The following is an 18939-nucleotide window of genomic DNA, read 5'->3' on the forward strand; positions in this document are numbered from 1 at the left end:
AATATCAAGAGTAAATAATTTTCAAGTATATTATGAAATGTTATTAACATTTCAGATTATTTTCCTATCAGATTATTTTCAGACATCACTTTCCACATTATTGTATATGGAATATTGTTTGCGATTTCCTATAAAATTGAGGATGTTCTTTAAACTAAAACTACATTTAAAATTTATTATTCAGGTTAATGGCACATTCATCAGAAAAGAAAACTGGTTTCTGTAATTGAACATTAAGAAAATGCCCTAGAAGACCTTTGCAAACCGGTTTTTCTTAAACACATATCCTATTCAGAAAGCTCATTAATATGAGTAGGTTTAAAGGGTTTAAAACCAAGGTGTTTTTTCCATTACTTCTATAAGTTTTGAACAGGAAATATTTAGCTCTGAAGACCTTTTCCTGGTTGATTTAAGAGGAGATTGTAAATAGGATTTCCCAGCATTATCAGACTGGACATCCAAATCATTTCAAATAAAGAACTGACCCAGTGGCAAAAGTTTTTTGTAATAGTTTACTATGATATTGTAGTTTGTAGTATTTTAAACAAAAACATTAATTTTAATGATTAACAAATTTTCATTCGGTGATGAAAAAATTTTCACCACTGGTAAAGGTGATGCGCTGCCACTTAATGATTTAAAAAAATTGTTTTTGGATCGTACATGATTTATGAACAAAGATAATGATTTTGGAATGAAAACAAATTTTTAAATACTGTAGAAGAGAGACTGTATTATTAGATATAACAGAACACATTAACTCCAAAATGGATCGATAAAAGGGTCATTATTATGTTCATATGTTCTGATGAGGTTGATTTTATTATAACAAAGAAAAAGCAATTAAAAAAAAATTGAATTTTCTCATGTAAAATATTGCTTACTAGTAATAGTATAGACTATTGTAAAGATAGTAATTATCTGAACATAATGGGTAATGTTCATTGTAGAGATTCATACAAATAAATTCATATTCTCTGACAATTGAACATTTAACTTTCCACTTTTGCTTATAATTCTACTTCAAGAATTATTATTCACAATAATTCTCAAAAAAAGTTATTTTCTCAACAAATATCTTAATAAAAATATTTGTTTCACTCTGCCAATCTCGGTGGCGGAGTGTTAGCCTCTTGGCCTTTCATCTTGAGGTCTTGTGTTTGAATGCTGTTCAGGTATGATATTTAACATACTCGACATAATTTCCATTTCATATACATGAAATAATAAGCTTAAAAAAAATAAAAAATACATAAGCTTTGAGCTTATGTGGTAGTTATCTTTAAAAAAAAGAAAAAATATTGGGAAGTGAATACTTCATTTTATTCTTGTTTTAGAATAATTTTTGACAATTTCCTCTTTTATGTAAGTGTTTGTTTGTCAGTAACAAACTGAATGTCTGTGAAATGTTTACATCCTCTTTTCTCTTCTTAATATGTATGTTGCAATCTGTTCAACTTGTGAACAATAAATCACCTTGAGGTGAATAAATCATGGGCCAATGAGATGAGAATGTTATGTATGACATGCAAACGAAGTGTTGCCATACACCTCATGAGGTCGGCCAACATTCCTGAACCCCAAAGTACACTGGTATCCACTGTCTAGTATTCAATCCCATATAATGATAACTTATCTTTACTAGGATTTAAATCTCAGAATCTTCTGACTTTCAAAAATCATCTGATTGGTGATGAAGGTTTTACTACTAGACCAGCTATTTCCAACCCGCGCGGCCTGTGGGCTGCATGCAGCCCAGTTGTTTCTTTTGTATTGCTTTTATAGATTTTACATAGATACTTTTTTTATGAATTAAAAATCTAACAAAGATTATAATATATTTTATACAAATAACTTAACATCTATGTATATTGGCTATGACTGCTTAACAGCGTAATGCAGTTTTCATAGCTATTTTTTTATATTAAACTATTTACAGCATTGGTAAATGTTTACAAATATTTACAACATATGGTCTTAAGTTTTTTATCTTATGACACTAAAGATACACACTGTAAAAGATTTTTATTTTTAAAATAATATGATTAAAAATAAAATATATATATTTTAAATTTAGAAAAAAGTTATGTTAGAAATAAAATATAAATAACTTATTAGATTTGGGGAATTTGATAAAAAAAAAAGTAATAAAAAATATTTGATTATTTGAAAAATATTGATTTACACTGAAAACTGTATAATAAAATTATAAGTAAGTTAAACAATTTACTTATAACAGGTAGTCGACCCTTTTTTAATGTATTATGGCTCACTTCACATTCTAGTATTTTATTGGCCTGGTCTTTTGGTCGGGTGACTTTAGAGTAATTAATTAAATTAACTCAGCGTCAAATAATGGGCAGGCAGGAGTAGGTTTCGTGATGAACAAGAAGATAGGGAGGAGAGTGGAGTATTTCAAGACGCATAGCGATAGAGTCATTGTAATAAGGATAAAATCAAAACCTAAACCGACAACGATTGTTAACGTCTATATGCCTACAAGTGCCCATGATGATGATGAGGTAGAATGTGTATACGAAGAGATTGATGAAGCAATTAAACACGTAAAAGGAGATAAAAATTTAATAATAGTGGAGATTGGAATGCAAGCATTGGAAAAGGCAAGGAAGAAAATATAGTGGGTGAATACGGGCTGGGCAAAAGGAATGAAAGAGGGGACCGACTTATAGAGTTTTGCATGAAGTATAATTTAGTAATTGCCAACACCCAATTTAAAAATCATAATAGAAGAATATACACTTGGAAAAAGCCAGGCGATACTGCAAGGTATCAGATAGATTATATCATGGTTAAGCAAAAATTTAGAAATCAACTCGTTGACTGCAAAACTTACCCTGGAGCAGACATTGATAGCGACCATAATTTGGTGATAATGAAATGTAGATTAGAGTTTAAAAACCTGAAGAAAAGGTGTCAGATGAATCGGTGGAATTTAGAGAAGCTTCAGGAAGAGGAGGTAAAGAAGATTTTTGAGGAGGACATCGCAAGAGGTCTGAGTAAAAAAGATAACGTAGAAAATGTAGAAGAAGAATGAGAGAATGTTAAAAAGGAAATTCTTAAATCAGCAGAAGCAAACTTAGGCGGAATAAAGAGAACTGGTAGAAAACCTTGGGTTTCAGACGATATATTGCAACTGATGGATGAACGTAGAAAATATAAAAATGCTAGTGTTGAAGAAAGTAAAAGGTACTATCGGCAATTAAGAAATGCCAAACAGGAAGTTTAACTGGAAGTGCAAACAGGCTTCAAAAAAAGTGTTATAGTAATAATACCAAAGAAAGCAGGGGCAGATAAATGTGAAGAATACAGAACAATTAGTTTAACTAGTCATGCATCAAAAATCTTAACTAGAATTCTATATAGAAGAATTGAGAGGAGAGTGGAGGAAGTGTTAGGAGAAGACCAATTTGGTTTCAGGAAAAGTATAGGGACAAGGGAAGCAATTTTAGGCCTCAGATTAATAGTAGAAGGAAGATTAAAGAAAAACAAACCAACATACTTTGTGTTTATAGACCTAGAAAAGGCATTCGATAACGTAGACTGGAATAAAATGTTCAGCATTTTAAAAAAATTAGGGTTCAAATACAGAGATAGAAGAACAATTGCTAACATGTACAGGAACCAAACAGCAACAGTAACATTTGAAGAACATAAGAAAGAAGCCGTAATAAGAAAGGGAGTCCGACAAGGATGTTCCCTATCTCCGTTACTTTTTAATCTTTACATGGAACTAGCAATTAATGATGTTAAAGAACAATTTAGATTCGGAGTAACAGTACAAGGTGAAAAGATAAAGATGCTATGATTTGCTGATGATATAGTAATTCTAGCCGAGAGTAAAAAGGATTTAGAAGAAACAATGAACGGCATAGATGAAGTCCTACGCAAGAACTATCGCATGAAAATAAACAAGAACAAAACAAAAGTAATGAAATGTAGTAGAAATAACAAAGATGGACCACTGAATGTGAAAATAGGAGGAGAAAAGATTATGGAGGTAGAAGAATTTTGTTATTTGGGAAGTAGAATTACTAAAGATGGACGAAGCAGGAGCGATATAAAATGCCGAATAGCACAAGCTAAACGAGCCTTCAGTAAGAAATATAATTTGTTTACATCAAAAATTAATTTAAATGTCAGCAAAAGATTTTTGAATGTGTATGTTTGGAGTGTCGCTTTATATGGAAGTGAAACTTGAACAATCGGAGTATCTGAGAAGAAAAGATTAGAAGCTTTTGAAATGTAGTGCTATATGAGAATGTTAAAAATCCGATGCGTGGATAAAGTGACAAATGAAGAGGTATTGCGGCAAATAGATGAAGAAAGAAGCATTTGGAAAAATATAGTTAAAAGAAGAGACAGACTTATAGGCCACATACTAAGGTATCCTGGAGTAGTATCTTTAATATTGGAAGGACAGGTAGAAGGGAAAAATTGTGTAGGCAGGCCACGTTTGGAATATGTAAAACAAATTGTTAGGGATGTAGGATGTAGAGGGTATACTGAAATGAAACGACTAGCACTAGATAGGGAATCTTGGAGAGCTGCATCAAACCAGTCAAATGACTGAAGACAAAAAAAAAAAAAATTGGCCTGGTAATGATTTTGAGTTGGACATAGCTGTACTAGACCAAACCAAAATCAGTACAGGTTTCATCCTGGAAAGGGTACAGAGGATGCCATACTCCATGTGATGAGTGTGGTAAGAGCTAGCAAGGAGGAATATGTCCTGGGAATTTTCCTGGACATCTCCAATGCATTTAATAACCTGTGGTGGCCTTCTTTCATTTATCAATTACAAAAAAGACAATGCACTGATAGTGAACTGCGAGTAATGCAAAGTTACTTCAGACATCGGGGTGTGCTGTTCCATGAGGGCAGGTATGAGGTAGGCAAGACGCTGTCCAAAGGTTGTCTTCAGGGTAGTGTGTTGGGTCCATTGTTGTGGATGTTAGTTTGATTCCCTTCTGCGGCTGAGATTGCCTGGCGGGTGTCTCATCATGGCTTATGCTATGATGATGGCTGGTTGAAAGAAGCTTAGTGAGGGAGGTTGAGCTCAAAGCCACCCAGGCATGCAGGATAGTTGATTGTGGGGTCATCAACATAAGATGATATTCAGCCCAGAAAAGACCACGATGATGCTTCTTAATGGTTTTTTGGCAGTGAGGAGTCAGGTTTGTGTTTCAATGTCAGGCCTTTGTATTAAATATTTTCAAGTTGGGTGTTTCTTGATGAGAAATTGCAGTTCAAGAACCACCTTAATTACAATGTGGAAAAGGCTTGTCATCTCTTCTTGGTATTTGACGAGTGGTCAATCCTGATTGGGGTCTTAATTTTAAGACTACAAGTATCCTGTATAAGAGCATGTGCAAGGCAATTATGCTATATGCGGTGCCTGTTTGGGCAGATAGGCTGAAATTTAAAAGCTATCGGGATATATTATTAAGATCTCAGTGCCTTATATTATTAATGGTAACGGGAGGTTACAATACTATTTCACAGGAAGTAATCTTGGTGATTGCAGGTGTGAAACTGATATATTTAATTGCATCAGATAAGCAGCACTGTTATATCGCTAAGAAGTTAGGTGACTTCAGAAGATTAACTTCAGAAAAAATTTGTGAGATAAAACGGCATGACAATGCTTTATGGGAGGCCAGATGGTATGAGGCAGAGGGTGGGCGTTATACACATGATCTCTTCCCAGATGTTGGTTTGCGGGTCATCCCTTGGGTTCACCCTTACAAGTATGTGATGCAGTTTATTTTTGGTCATGGCACCTTCTGAGACAAACTCCAACAATTTGGCCTGGTGGATTCAGGTGTGTATCCAGATTGTGGACAAGTAGATGATGCACACCATGTAATTTATGAATAAGCAAAATATGAAAGTAAATAGATCTCTTGTGCAATTTCCAAAATTTAAAATGGTTATGGAAATAATCAACTTAAAGAAATTCTATCTGCCTTGGAAGTAAGTAAAAAAATAGATGTTCTGTCCATGTATGTTCATCCATGTATATAAAAGTTGCATCAAATAAAGTGAAAAATAATTTCCTAAAACTATTTAAAAACCAGTCGTTAATATTTAAAAAATTATCTTTCTTAATTAATAAAAAGTTTGTTTCATTTAAGTGTAGAAATAATATTTTATAGAATCACAAGTAGCACCATCATAATACTTTGGCATATTTTGTCAACTATTATTTTTTTGCAAATTTTTCGTTTTATTGGGTTGTTTTTGTACTTCCAACAATAATCGTATTTAATATTTTACAAAATAAAAAATTTTACACATTCACAAATCTTAACCATTTATACATCTTTCAATAATGTATAGTGTAAATTAGAATCTAAAATAAATAGTTCAGCTTTGATTGTAACCTATAATTAAAATATACAAATTTTTCTCATTTTATAAAGTTTTATAAAAAAAAATTGAATCCTTAGGTTGTTTTACTAAAATTTAAAGATATGAATGAACTTTATCTAAAATTCAGATCCTATTTAAAAACAAAAAAAAATGTATAACATTCAAAACTACATTATAAAAACACACAGCGTGGTTGAACTAACTACAATAAGACAAATCTAAAAATGAAAATATAATAAAGAATTAACAATAAATTAAGTATTTAAATAAAGATTTAATACCTCTTATCTAATAGAGGCTAAATTGATTTGACTAGACAGTTTTGAAGGTGGAAGATGAGACGGTGAATCTGCAGTAACTGCTCATATCCTCACATATTTAAATATATAAGCAGTTTAATAACAAAGTAATATAATCTAAGTAAAGAATACAACTATGAAAAGAGCTCATACCTACTCATTCTTGTAAATTTAAAGCATCTGTAAATATCAAAAAGGGTAAAAATTAACAATATAATTACGAATAAAAAAAAATTATTTAAACTGAATATTGTTAGACTTAAATATAATTTTTAATTTAGTTTATTGTAGGTTAAATTAGTAGGTTAATTTATTGTAGGTTAATTTAGTTTAATCTAGGTTTAAAACTCTAGATCCTATATCCAAATATAGCTCACCAGATTCAGATTTTTCATACTCAGGCATATCATGTTGTACTCATTTTGGCCTTATGAAAAATGAAATGCTTGTATGGTACGATTTTATAATTTTTTTGAATGATCACTGGAACAGAAGTTTTAGAGAATCTATCCTGTTTAGCTGTTGTCATTTGTCTCATAACCGTTCTCATTTTGCGCATTTATTATTTAGGTAATAAATAAAGGATTATATCAAAAATAGTTTATGTTATATCATAAACAAAATTAATAGGGGAACACTTTGCTTTGTTATAAATTTTACATGGCAGTTGCCAGAAATAAATTTTGGTTTCAACTCATAATGTCTACATCCAAAGCATTAGCAAATAAGTTATAATAATTCAATGGATTTTATGTCGGTGTAATATCGATATCTATTCTATCATTTTAGTAGCATTTAATGCTACCATTGAAGCAGTTTGTATTCCTATGGAGCATGCAAAATATACTGGAGAAATAGCTTAACGGATCAGAAATCACTGCACATATTTTAACATCAAAAGATTAAAGGGAGGTGAAGAACGAATGAACACCCACGATACACAGGTAATACTTGTATCTAAAAAGTTCATTAGCGATAGCAAGTTATATAGCCAACCCTTCATGTAGATTCTCCATACTTCTGCCCGCTGTCTATCAACCCAATAACATAAGGAAGTATCAAAATGCATATGTCTTAAGGAGACAGTCATACCATAAATAATCTTAGTGTTCCAGACCAGTTATGAATTAATTTTGAAAGCTAAAAAAATTGCTAAAAGGTAAATGTACTGCTAAGATAAATTGAAAAAAAAAACATTAGAGAGGTATGGATATGAAATTCATGCAAAGAAATGAGGATGTAAGGCGTAGCAACACAACATAAATGAGGATTTCTGAAATTGTTGAAGTAAGAATTTCTTCTTATTTTTATCTCAGAGGAAATTATACGCTAAGATAGGAAATTGATGGCACTATAAATTATTTAAACAAGAATAATGCTGCAGAAGCAAAATACAAACCAAGAAATCATAAGAAGTTGTAGTGTTTCAGTGAAGCAGAGATTAATATTTGAGGGTCATTCATATTTGAGGGAAAAAATTAGTAAATGCCCTGATATTTCAATAAGAATAGTATATGTATTCTAAAGTCAGGAAAGTTTACATTTAACGACTACCGTTTAAAAACCATCATTTCATTTATTCAAATAACCAGTTAGGACAATGTTTTGGAAAATGAAAGGTGGAAGGTATACTAGAAAACAAAAGTAAGTGTTTTTGAAAAAATCCTGATCATTAAAAGCAGTTTTATGATCAACAAACCAATAACTACATTATGTTACAGGTAAGTATTGGTCATGTTAATAAACTGACATTCCTACACATCAAAGTTTCATGCATTTAAGAAGCAGATAGCTACTGTAGTGTAGGAACTATTATAATGCGTGGGTATCTACAAAGAAGCTAGTCAAAAGTAGTTTTCAGTATTTTTGATGGCATCAACTAATTTATAATCAATGCAGTTCGGGCAATAAAGTCAAGCTAAACTTTTAAGTTTTGTGTACTTCACGACTGAAAGCGATAGAAAACTGTTGATAATTTTCAAAGAATTTTTCTTCTTTTTTTAGTGATACCTCATGCGTAAATAATTTCCATTCAGATCCTTGGGTTGAGAATGCCCAAGTATAGGTGGTAATAAAATATAAAAAATTGTGGTGTTCTTCACCTCAGAGATTAGAAATAATCATTTTACATTAATCGATGCAGAGAATCTGTAAGATTTTAAGAAAATATTGTGTTGAAACACAAGGAAAGAAGAGTTACTTATAATAATAATTTGGTAGTTAAAGGATGAAGACTAATATAAAATAAACTACAGTTTTAATTTAGGTAACGGAAAGATTATTCAATAATTGGGGGAAATAGATGTATATAATAACAAATCAAAAAGAAAATATAGTGCACTAAATTTGTTTTCTCTGCTAATAGTGCAATTAGTTCAGGATAGAATTAAAAATTAATGAGTAGTTAATGGGTTAAAAATAATAGACTTAAATTGTAATATTATAAGTACTTTAATTGATTTTTTTTAATGTAATGATAAATTAATTTTGCAGTATGAATCTATGTAATACTTCGAACTGAAATAGATTTGTGAGGACTTTCTTGAATTTGAATTTTTTTCCTTTTTAGAACATGTATTTTCATGTTATTTTTTTTTTTGTAAAATTTGGTCTTGACTTTTTGAGTGAGCCTACTCTTACTGAGTATGATATATATATATATATATATATTTGTGTGTGTGTGTGTGTGTGTGTGTGTGTGTGTGTGTGTGTGTGTGTGTGTGTGCTGTTACACTGGTTGAATGCATGTATAAGTTTTTACTTAAAAAACCATAATGAAATTTCAGTAATTTAAAAATATAAAACAATTTATATATGAATGTTTAGAGGATGAAAAGCCATTTCTTTATGTGCAGTAATTAATTATTGATGTGATAAACATTGAATCCAATGTAAAGGAAGGAGGAACAAAAGCGAACAGGATGGGATATTACTTTAAACTTTCTCAAGTTACAGCCAGTATGACTGGCTGTAACTTGAGAAAGTTTTTATATACAGTGCCTCAAACCATGTAGAGGGTGTGTTTTTGATTGTAAATTACTACAGGTGCATTTATTAAAAAAAAAAAAAAACACATGTATAAATTAGAGTATATTTAAGTTAGCTTAGAAAATGATTTTTTTTATTCAAGTCTAAAAAAATAAAGCTAGCGGTGATGTACCAAATTTTTTTTTTAATTTAAAGCATTTGATAACATTTAGGGAAATTGAAAACAGACAAAAATATCCTTAAAGTTTTTAGTTTTCAGATAAGTTTAGTGAGAAATTTCAACTCTGAAAAAAATGAGAATTAAGATATATATTCTTATTGCGGTGTTTTTCTTCAAACAGTGTTTTATTTCAAATGTTGAAGTGTACCGTGGTAACACCGTGTTTTTAAAATCAGTTATTTATAACTAAATCAATTATTTATAAGCGGTTATAAATAAAATACCTTTTACGGCTTTATAAACCTTTATCGACATAAATTAGTTACTAAAAGAAATGTACTTACTGTTGGTTTTCATTTCATTTTCTGTTTCATTCCAAATTTTCCCTTTATGACTTACAACCATGTATTTTTCATTTCCTGAATCATAAATTATAGGTTGTACCTGAACTCGTTCAATCAAGTAACATAATTTATATTTATTAGTAGTATTTTGATTATAGTAAATAAATAAAATAAGTTAGGAAATGTAGACGGTAATAATAAAATGCTTAAAAAATAACTTATTTTATTTTGGAAAGTATCCAACAATTTGAAATAATAATAATTTTATTACACAATATTGCGCCAGTGAAAACCAAAAAATATTGCTGGCAACCAATTTTTAAATTTTCACTGTATGAAACGTTCTGTGCATTAAGCATCAATATACCCTACTGTTGTGAAGCAAATTGAACATGTCGATTGCAAAACAAAATAATGACATTTTTTATTTCACTGTTGTATCTGAATAGACCTTAATAATATTAATTTTTACTTTCCCGTCTTGATAATGCAATAGCTTTGAAAGGAAAAGTATTGTAATGGATCCGATTTTGGCATATTTTGTTTTCACCTATCTTGATGTTTTGCTTAAGGAACCCAAAAAACCAGTTGAAAATTTTCCAGATGTTAATGTCTCTATGTACAGGTGTGCGTTTGGTGTCCCACCCTTAATCACCTTATATCTTCAAAACTACTGGGCCGATTTTGGCTAAACTTAGTCAGATTACTTCTATGTATGGTATATTGATGCCGTTAAATTTTTAACTTAAAAGGCCAAGGGGGTGAGACTGTAGAGCACGGTCACTCTCAGTATCTCGAGATTCCGCCTGATTAAGGTCATATTTTTCTTTGGCGTTTGTTAACGATTAAAAAATAATATCTGGCAAAAAAAATGTTGGCAAATCGAATCCCCGCCCCCAAAAATGCTCTAAACTACTGCTGTGTTGTTACGTCAAAGGTGAGCGGTAGAATTAAATGTATAAGTAAAGTATAAAAAGAACTCGGTCTGGCTGGGTCTCGTACTCGATCGCCCGGTAGATTCGGTTCCTGGTGCGATAAGCCTCGCGGCTACAACAATCTGCCGACCTACAAGCGAAATGTTTTCTATATAAGTGGTGAAATTACGAGAGGTATTCAATAATTAAAGAGACAAATTAATGTAGGAAAGAACTGTATTTTTACAAAACGAGAATTTACTACTTCTCGATATACTTTGTTTTAGTCGATTCCTATCAAAAGGGGAGGTGCACAACTAGATGTAACAACAGTCCTAAATCCAAAATTTCAATATCCTAAGGCTAATCGTTTTTGGGTTATGCGAGATACATACGTGCGTACATATGACGTCACGCCGAAACTCGATAAAATGGATTCAGGGATGATCAAAATGGATATTTCCGTTGAAATCTGGGAAACGAAATTTTTTCATTAATTATCTTGGAAAAAATTAACTTAGTGTTAAAAAAATTTATTAAAACATATTTCAATTTTGTGAACGAAATTTACGTTTTGTTTTGCTATTTTGAAATTATACAACATTTTTTTCTAGAATAGAATTAATTTTTGATGCGAAGAAAATTACGAACCGTTAATTAGCTAACTAAACTTTCAGCTAATTAATTAATTATTTTCAGTCGTTGAATCATTTGATACTATCATGAATTAAAAATAATACATAAAATTTATTTTTCATTAACTTTAAACATTGCCAAAAATTCAAAGATAAAAAATTAAGTATATTTTCAAGAAAAATTCGATATAAATTATGCACATTATTTTGCATGATACTCCAGAATTGCATAAAATTATTTTATACCATAGAACTTCTTATAAATGACTAATTAGGATTTAGAATTAGAGAATTCATATGATTTGCATTGGGAATTATCGTCTTTCCAAATCAAGTAAAGAAGTAGAACACTCGCTTATGGATCATCAATTATTAAGATTTATGAAGTTGTTTAAAGTATGAAATCGGGTCGGCAAGATTTTTTGCATTTTCAATCAACATATTTGAGAAAATTTGACTAATTTTTTTATTATATGATTTGCGTTATTAAGTATTCACAGAAGTACATAAAAAATTGTTTATGTCCAATTATTTCTCGACGATTTCATAATTGTTTTGTGTTAAAAAGGTTCTACCATTTAGTTACAATATTAGTAGAGGAATAAAATATTTAATATTCAATATTTAGGAATAAAATATACTGCGTATATTGTTGCTTTGAGAAAATGAAGTAGAAAAAATATATAACAATTATCTCGCCTTTCATACATATCTGTACTTTTTTGAGTCGTACAATAGCTTTTTGAAGAACTATAAATAAATAAATAAGTTGTTGCATTTTGATTTTTGATGTTTTCAATTGACGGCAGACTCTCGCCGAAACCTTAACAATTTTATTGTTTTGGGAGTTTGGATAGGAACTTAACATTAGGAAATTAACTTAATTAACATAAAATTGGCGAAATAAACTTTCAACTTAAAAGTAGGGAAATAAAGTACCGACTGATTCCCCAGTATGTATTTTTAATTTTTTAGTCTGGTAGCTTTTATGAAGGTTACGTACACATTTCGAAAAAGGGTTGTTCAGGTAGAGAAGAGGATATTGATCCCAGTAAATACAAGCAGTACCTTTTGAAAATGCAAATTTAATAGTTTTAGCGCAGACATTTTTACCCACGATGGAATGGAGACGGTATATGCGTTTGTGGTAAGAGGTTGTGTGTGTATGACTGTTACAATTTTCCTCAAAAACTACTGGACCGATTTCTATGCGGTTTTTGCATTATTTAATAAACATATCAATTCAGAGCAGGTTTTTAGACGTATTTTACGATTATACGCCACCAGGGGGCGCTGCAGTAGATGTGCTTTTCTAAAACAGTTGGCTCGATTTTGATGGGGGTTTTGCAATACACAGGTATCACTTCATCGCATTATATAGGTATCTCTTTAGAACAAGTTCTTGGATTAGTTTTACGGTTATAAGGGGACGCTACAGTAGATATGTTTCTTCAAAACGGCTTCGTGGGTTTTCAAAATTTTTAATTTTATCACTTGTTACTAGAGAATATCATAAGAAGTCAGATGAAAGAAATCTTGTCAAGGAACAAGAACGAAGGGCCGGAGAAGAGAGGCGAAGACGAGAACGGAGGGTCGAAGAACGTAAACGAATACTCAATAATAAATTAGAAATCGACGTGAGAATATTGAAACGATATAATGCTTCTAACATACTCCTTTGCCAATAAACTGTAGAAAACACAGACGACTCGGATTGAATACTACTTTAGTTGAAGGAGAACGATACCCGAAGTGTTGTCAAATAGAGGCATGAAATGACGCAGAATGTCGGTTACTAAATCGAAGTATGGAAATGATTTTTACCGGATGTTCCTTATACGGTTGATAATTACAAAGAGTTGAAACAAAGATCTAGAAGACTTAATCGGTACGCTAGAGGAAACCTAAGATGACTTTATTAAAGAAAAGATGGAAGGATTATGAACAATTATTCACACAAATGATAGGTGTAATTTTAACTGTAAAAAATGACGCTCATAGCTTAGCGATGGAAAATTCCTACGCATTAAAGTCTGATTGTATTGTATTTTTATTGCCGTTTAATTGTCTCTTTGCAGATTTATTTAAATGTAAAAAGGTTGTAGAAATTTTTTTGTTAATTATGTTTATTGCGATCAACTTCCTATAAGTTTTTAATTGTATTTTCAATTCCATTTACTTTTTTTAAGTAAAACAAATTGGAATTTCAGTTGAAATTACTTTCAGGATTAGGTTTTTAATGGAAAAATATTACATAAAAAAAATGTATATTTTAGGAAAAATATTTTATATTTGTTAATAAAGATCCCTATACAAATTTGTAATTGTTAATTGTTTTTGCAAGAAAATTGGAATTTCAGGTAACATTAATTTACATATTAAAAAAGTAATACAATTTGATAATCGTTAATAAAGTAATAATAAAAAAAACAAGTATAAACTAAAGTATAAGATATACATTACGTAACTAGTGACCGTACATTTTTTTCCGTTGTTCTTGATGGTGGTCAATTAAATGTGATTCATACAATTTGAAAAACAATCTACCGTAGTTATTTTTTAATCAAAATAAAGGAATTCATTCATGCTATCTTTGTTATTGTCTTGTCACCATTCATCACTCATTAGATGCCACTTAAACGCATAGAATAATTAAAAATACAAGGTACGATGAAGGGAAATAAAAATTAATCGATTTAAATGTTGATTATGCTAATTAATAACTTTCTGTAATATAAATAATTTATGATTTATCTAAAAATCCGTGTAATCGACTCGCATCTCGAATGTTGCCAGTTTCTCGAATATCATAGTTAGACGTAAATTTTGTATTAACTTTGTAGATTTCCTTTCTATATCTGAAATGACAAGATTACACAGATTAGGGAATAATAAAGTTAAATTTACAAGATCAGGAAATATCATATTCGTGAAGATTCTGGTAAATCCAAAATTGTTAAAAAGTTCCTGTTGTGTTTTAAAAATAAATTTAGAAAGTTTTGAAACACTATAGATAAAGGAGCTTTGCAGTAGCTCTGAAAATATGAGAAAATGAGATGCTTCTATATCCACGAATTCTAAAAATTTGAATTTTGAAACTTTTAATGAAATTTTACTATACCTTTCTACAAATAGCATATTATTTTAATATCTATTCAGTGCAATTGCCCACTATCTCTGTAACTGCTTGTCGTTTAGATTTTACCAGCAACCTATTTTAAGCACCAAGAACATTAAAAATGAATATAACAATTATTATTAATGGATGTTAGATGAGGATGATGTGCATGAATGTAAACGTAGTCTTGTACAATCGACCATTCCTGAAACTAAATTTTTTGTCTAGATTTAAAAAAAAACATAAACAAGTTTATGTAAACTTAAATTATTTTGTAAACATAATTATAAATTATAATTATTTTAGTATTTTACCTCTCATTACTTTAACGCTCACCACTTAGCTGCTACCTCAGCTGTGAATGCAGGTTTACAAATAAGCTATTGGAACTGCTTAAAAATATTAAATGGAATTCACTCGTTAATGACCGAAGTTAGAGGGCTGTCTATTTAAAAGAGAGATTCTCATACTACAACCCTGCAAAACTCCCATCGACAAACTCCATTGTAATCTGACTGAATTACCTTTTTAGTTCAATAAACATAAGCAGTTTGTGAACTGTTCAGAGATTCATAGACATTAATAATTGTTTTAACAGAGGTAAATTTTCAACACCTTCATCATTCTTTTCTTGGCAAATTTTCATCCACTTCTCTTTTAGTTATTCTGTCGGCATAATTTGCACAGTATTACGGACTTTGGATTTTAGGACATTAATAAAATATCCACAGGTATTTTCTGGAATGTAACTTCAACTCGAATTAAGAATCCTTTGTCTCAACTGTCTTTAAAGGTAGTATTAATACATATTACAAGATGGCACCCCTTGACATCTTGGGAAAAGTGTAAATCACAGAAGGCAATTGCTTTGCTAGCCTCTACCAACCACCAGACGCGCCGGGAAAGGCGCAAAAGAAGGCGTTGTCCACCAACTCTAGTTCTGATGAACATCGGGTAATCATCTGGAACGCAGAGAAAGCGCCGAGCAACCCCTCGATGACAGACCTGTCAATAGAATACGGTCAGAAAAGCCAAAAACGTTTACTGACAAACTTGATGTGGGCCTTAGAGCCCTAATGGAAAGGATATGTTACAAGTCTAAAACCAAATACAACCCCCTACGCTTTGAAATGTGTTGACTCAAAAGGTTCCTGGAACGCTGCGAGGGAAAGCCAGCGAGATTAGAACTGACATTAGAATATATGCCTAACACGATGGGACTCGTGCGTGTGCTTCCGAAATCATACCTGAAATCATACCGCAAAGGATAATTAAAAATCGGTTTATGGATGTAGTCAACAAATTAGGACAGCACTTTTCGACTGAGAGTCAAAAGAGGCTGCTGAAGTTACGTGCATATCCGATGAGAATGCAGCGACAGCTACGCTGAGATGTTTCTCATCGGTAACCCGTTGGCCGACCCACATGTATAATCGTCCTTCCGAAGAATTCTTCATAGATAAGCAATATTCATGATACCGACGATTACATCCTGCGTTGTAAAAAACTTCATATCTTCCTGCAAAAAACTTCCTGCGTTCAACTTCATATGGGCTGCAATGTAAGGTTTCAACTGCGTACGGAAAACTTGCGGTTTCTGTTTCTAATTAATCTGGTTGATCCGACTATGATATGCCTTCAAGAGACTAATTTCTGAAGGGTCCGGCAAAAAAAAATTGTATTTAAGATAATATAACTATAAAGATTTTTGTAAGCGGATGAAATAAAGAAAAATATTTTCTTATTAAAAGTATATTTAAAAGAATATTTTCATCCTAAACATTTAATAATAAATGAATTCTTTTTAAAAAGGTTCCCTTTGGAAATGGATATTTTTCTTGAATGAAGAATTTGATTTTACATAAAATAATTTTACAAAAGTTTAAAGAAAAAAAATGTTTTTTTTTAGAAATATATTTCTTGGTAACCGAAAACCTCTTTGTTTATAAAAAACTGTTATTATTTTAAAAAAACAGTTTTTTATGTTTGTTTTAAAAAACAAACATAAAAATATTTGCATGAAAAACTTAAACCTTTTCGTTTAACAAATACTTTTCAAAAACCTTCATTATAAAAAACGGTTTCTGAACCGTTTTATGCAGGTTTCGTTGAACGAAGAAATTTGGTTTGTTAGGAAAGATATTTTTCCGTTTATTTTATAGAATAATTATATAGGATTATTTACATGAAAATTTTAGCAGAATATATTTTTCCATAAAATATTAATTACAGTGAAATTTATTTTTATAAAAATTGTTTCTATAGAAATGTACGTTTTTAGCGAATAATATTTTTAAATGAAAACACAATTTTTTATAAAATTAAACAAAAATGTTTCAAAAAAGTTATATTCTGTTATAAAGTGCTTTAAATAAAATTTAATTTTTTTTTTTTTTTTAGTATTAAAGTTTGTAATTACTCAGGAGATTTTTTTCTAAAAAAAAAGTTATTTGTAGCGAATATATTTATTTTGAACCAAGAACTTCTTTTTTATAAAAACCACATGTATTTACATTTATAATGTAGAAAATACATAAAACTATTTGCATGAAAACTTAACAAATTACGTACTTGTTTTAAAAATTATTAGGCAAACCAAAACTATGTCAAAAATTCTTTGTGGTAATGCAGGTTTTGTTCAACAAAGAAATTTAGTTTAACGCCGCGACTGTACTGCCGTAACTGGGCATCTCGAGGTGGGGACCATCGTTGGAACGATGTTACGAAGTTCGATGGGCTACGACACTGTGACGGGTTTTATATCGGGAATACTGCAAATGAAATATCGTGAAGCGAGAAAGGGTTAGGGACAGCTACGTACAAAGCTGCCGTCCGCCCGTTCTTACACGGGTAGACGGTGGTGATGAAGGGCGGGTACTCTCGTCTCCTGAGCTAAAAGACTGAGTCCCGGCGGGGCGGTCCCTTTGAGGGTGGTGTCCCTGTTAGAGGCAAAGCACAAAGGTCTAAGTCCTGGTTGTTGGATGATGGTGGCCGGGAACGGCATAGCTGGGCTTGGCGTTTCCCTCATCTGGCGGAAAGAGGCAAAGGCATCTCCCGGAACCGTGTTCATCCTTAATTGGGCGTCTGATTTCGGGAGGCAGGGTTAAAAAAACTACCAAAGTACACCGGTATCCAATTTTTAGTATTAAAATCCGTATAAAAGTAATAAACGTTTATAGGATTCGTACGTCAGGGTCTTCGACTTCAAAAAACAACTGATTTACGACAACTAGTTAACATCTAGGCCAGTCCGGTGGGCAGAGTTTATTTGAATTTTATTTATTTATGAGGAGAGAAATCATATATATTTTGAATAAATATTTTTCATTCGAGAATAAATCAAAAAGCAGACAACAAAGTTGTTATACTTTGTTATAACAATGCTGGCATTGATTATTTATTCTTACATAATGGAAAAATAATTATATATAAAGAAAAAAATTATTAAAAAGTCGATATTTTTCTAATCTTTTTCTCCCCAAACCCCAAAATGATCTCCAAGAATTTTTTTTAATTTTTCCTATATACTTTGTTAAATGGAAGGAACTAATAACCATTCTACTGAAAAATATACAAGGAATAAAAAGTTACCAATTTTTTTTTTGTGGGTGGGGATGAATTATCAAGAAATTTTATTTCATCAAAACAAAACAAATTTTGTTTAAAATTATAAACTAATTAAAGAAAAAAAAACGAAATTAATATTTGATTAATTTGTAACCTGACGATACTTAAATAATTTGTAAATTTTATAAAAGAAAATTTTTTCAAAATCTTTTACCTGCTGAAATATTTTAGGCAGATTTCAGAAGAAAGCTAATACTGTAATAGGTACCATGATTCGACTTCCGGAAAATTTCGACATATCTTCGCGTTTCACATCCCCCAGACCCCAAAACTACCGTCAGTTCAAAGGTTTATATATAAATATATATATTTCACTTTCTTGTGGACATGATAACTGCTGTAATTTTGCGCCAATCACTTTCAAATTGTTACTTAAAAATAACCAGTCCTAAAATCTCGGTCGAGTTCATTAATGGCCAAAATCAGACCATGGGGGTGGAAATGGGGGGCTTTTTCGAAAA

At 31.0% G+C, this 18939-nt stretch overlaps 1 long non-coding RNA gene across 1 annotated transcript in view; it reads left to right on the forward strand.

Moving 5' to 3' along the window:
- The window catches only part of LOC142322196 (uncharacterized), a 36428-nt gene that overhangs the window by 8041 nt on the left and 9448 nt on the right, over positions 1-18939 (forward strand). The gene's annotated exons all lie outside the window — the stretch shown is intronic.

Source organism: Lycorma delicatula, chromosome 3 (assembly GCF_047948215.1).
Source record: "Lycorma delicatula isolate Av1 chromosome 3, ASM4794821v1, whole genome shotgun sequence".
NCBI lineage: Eukaryota > Metazoa > Arthropoda > Insecta > Hemiptera > Fulgoridae > Lycorma > Lycorma delicatula.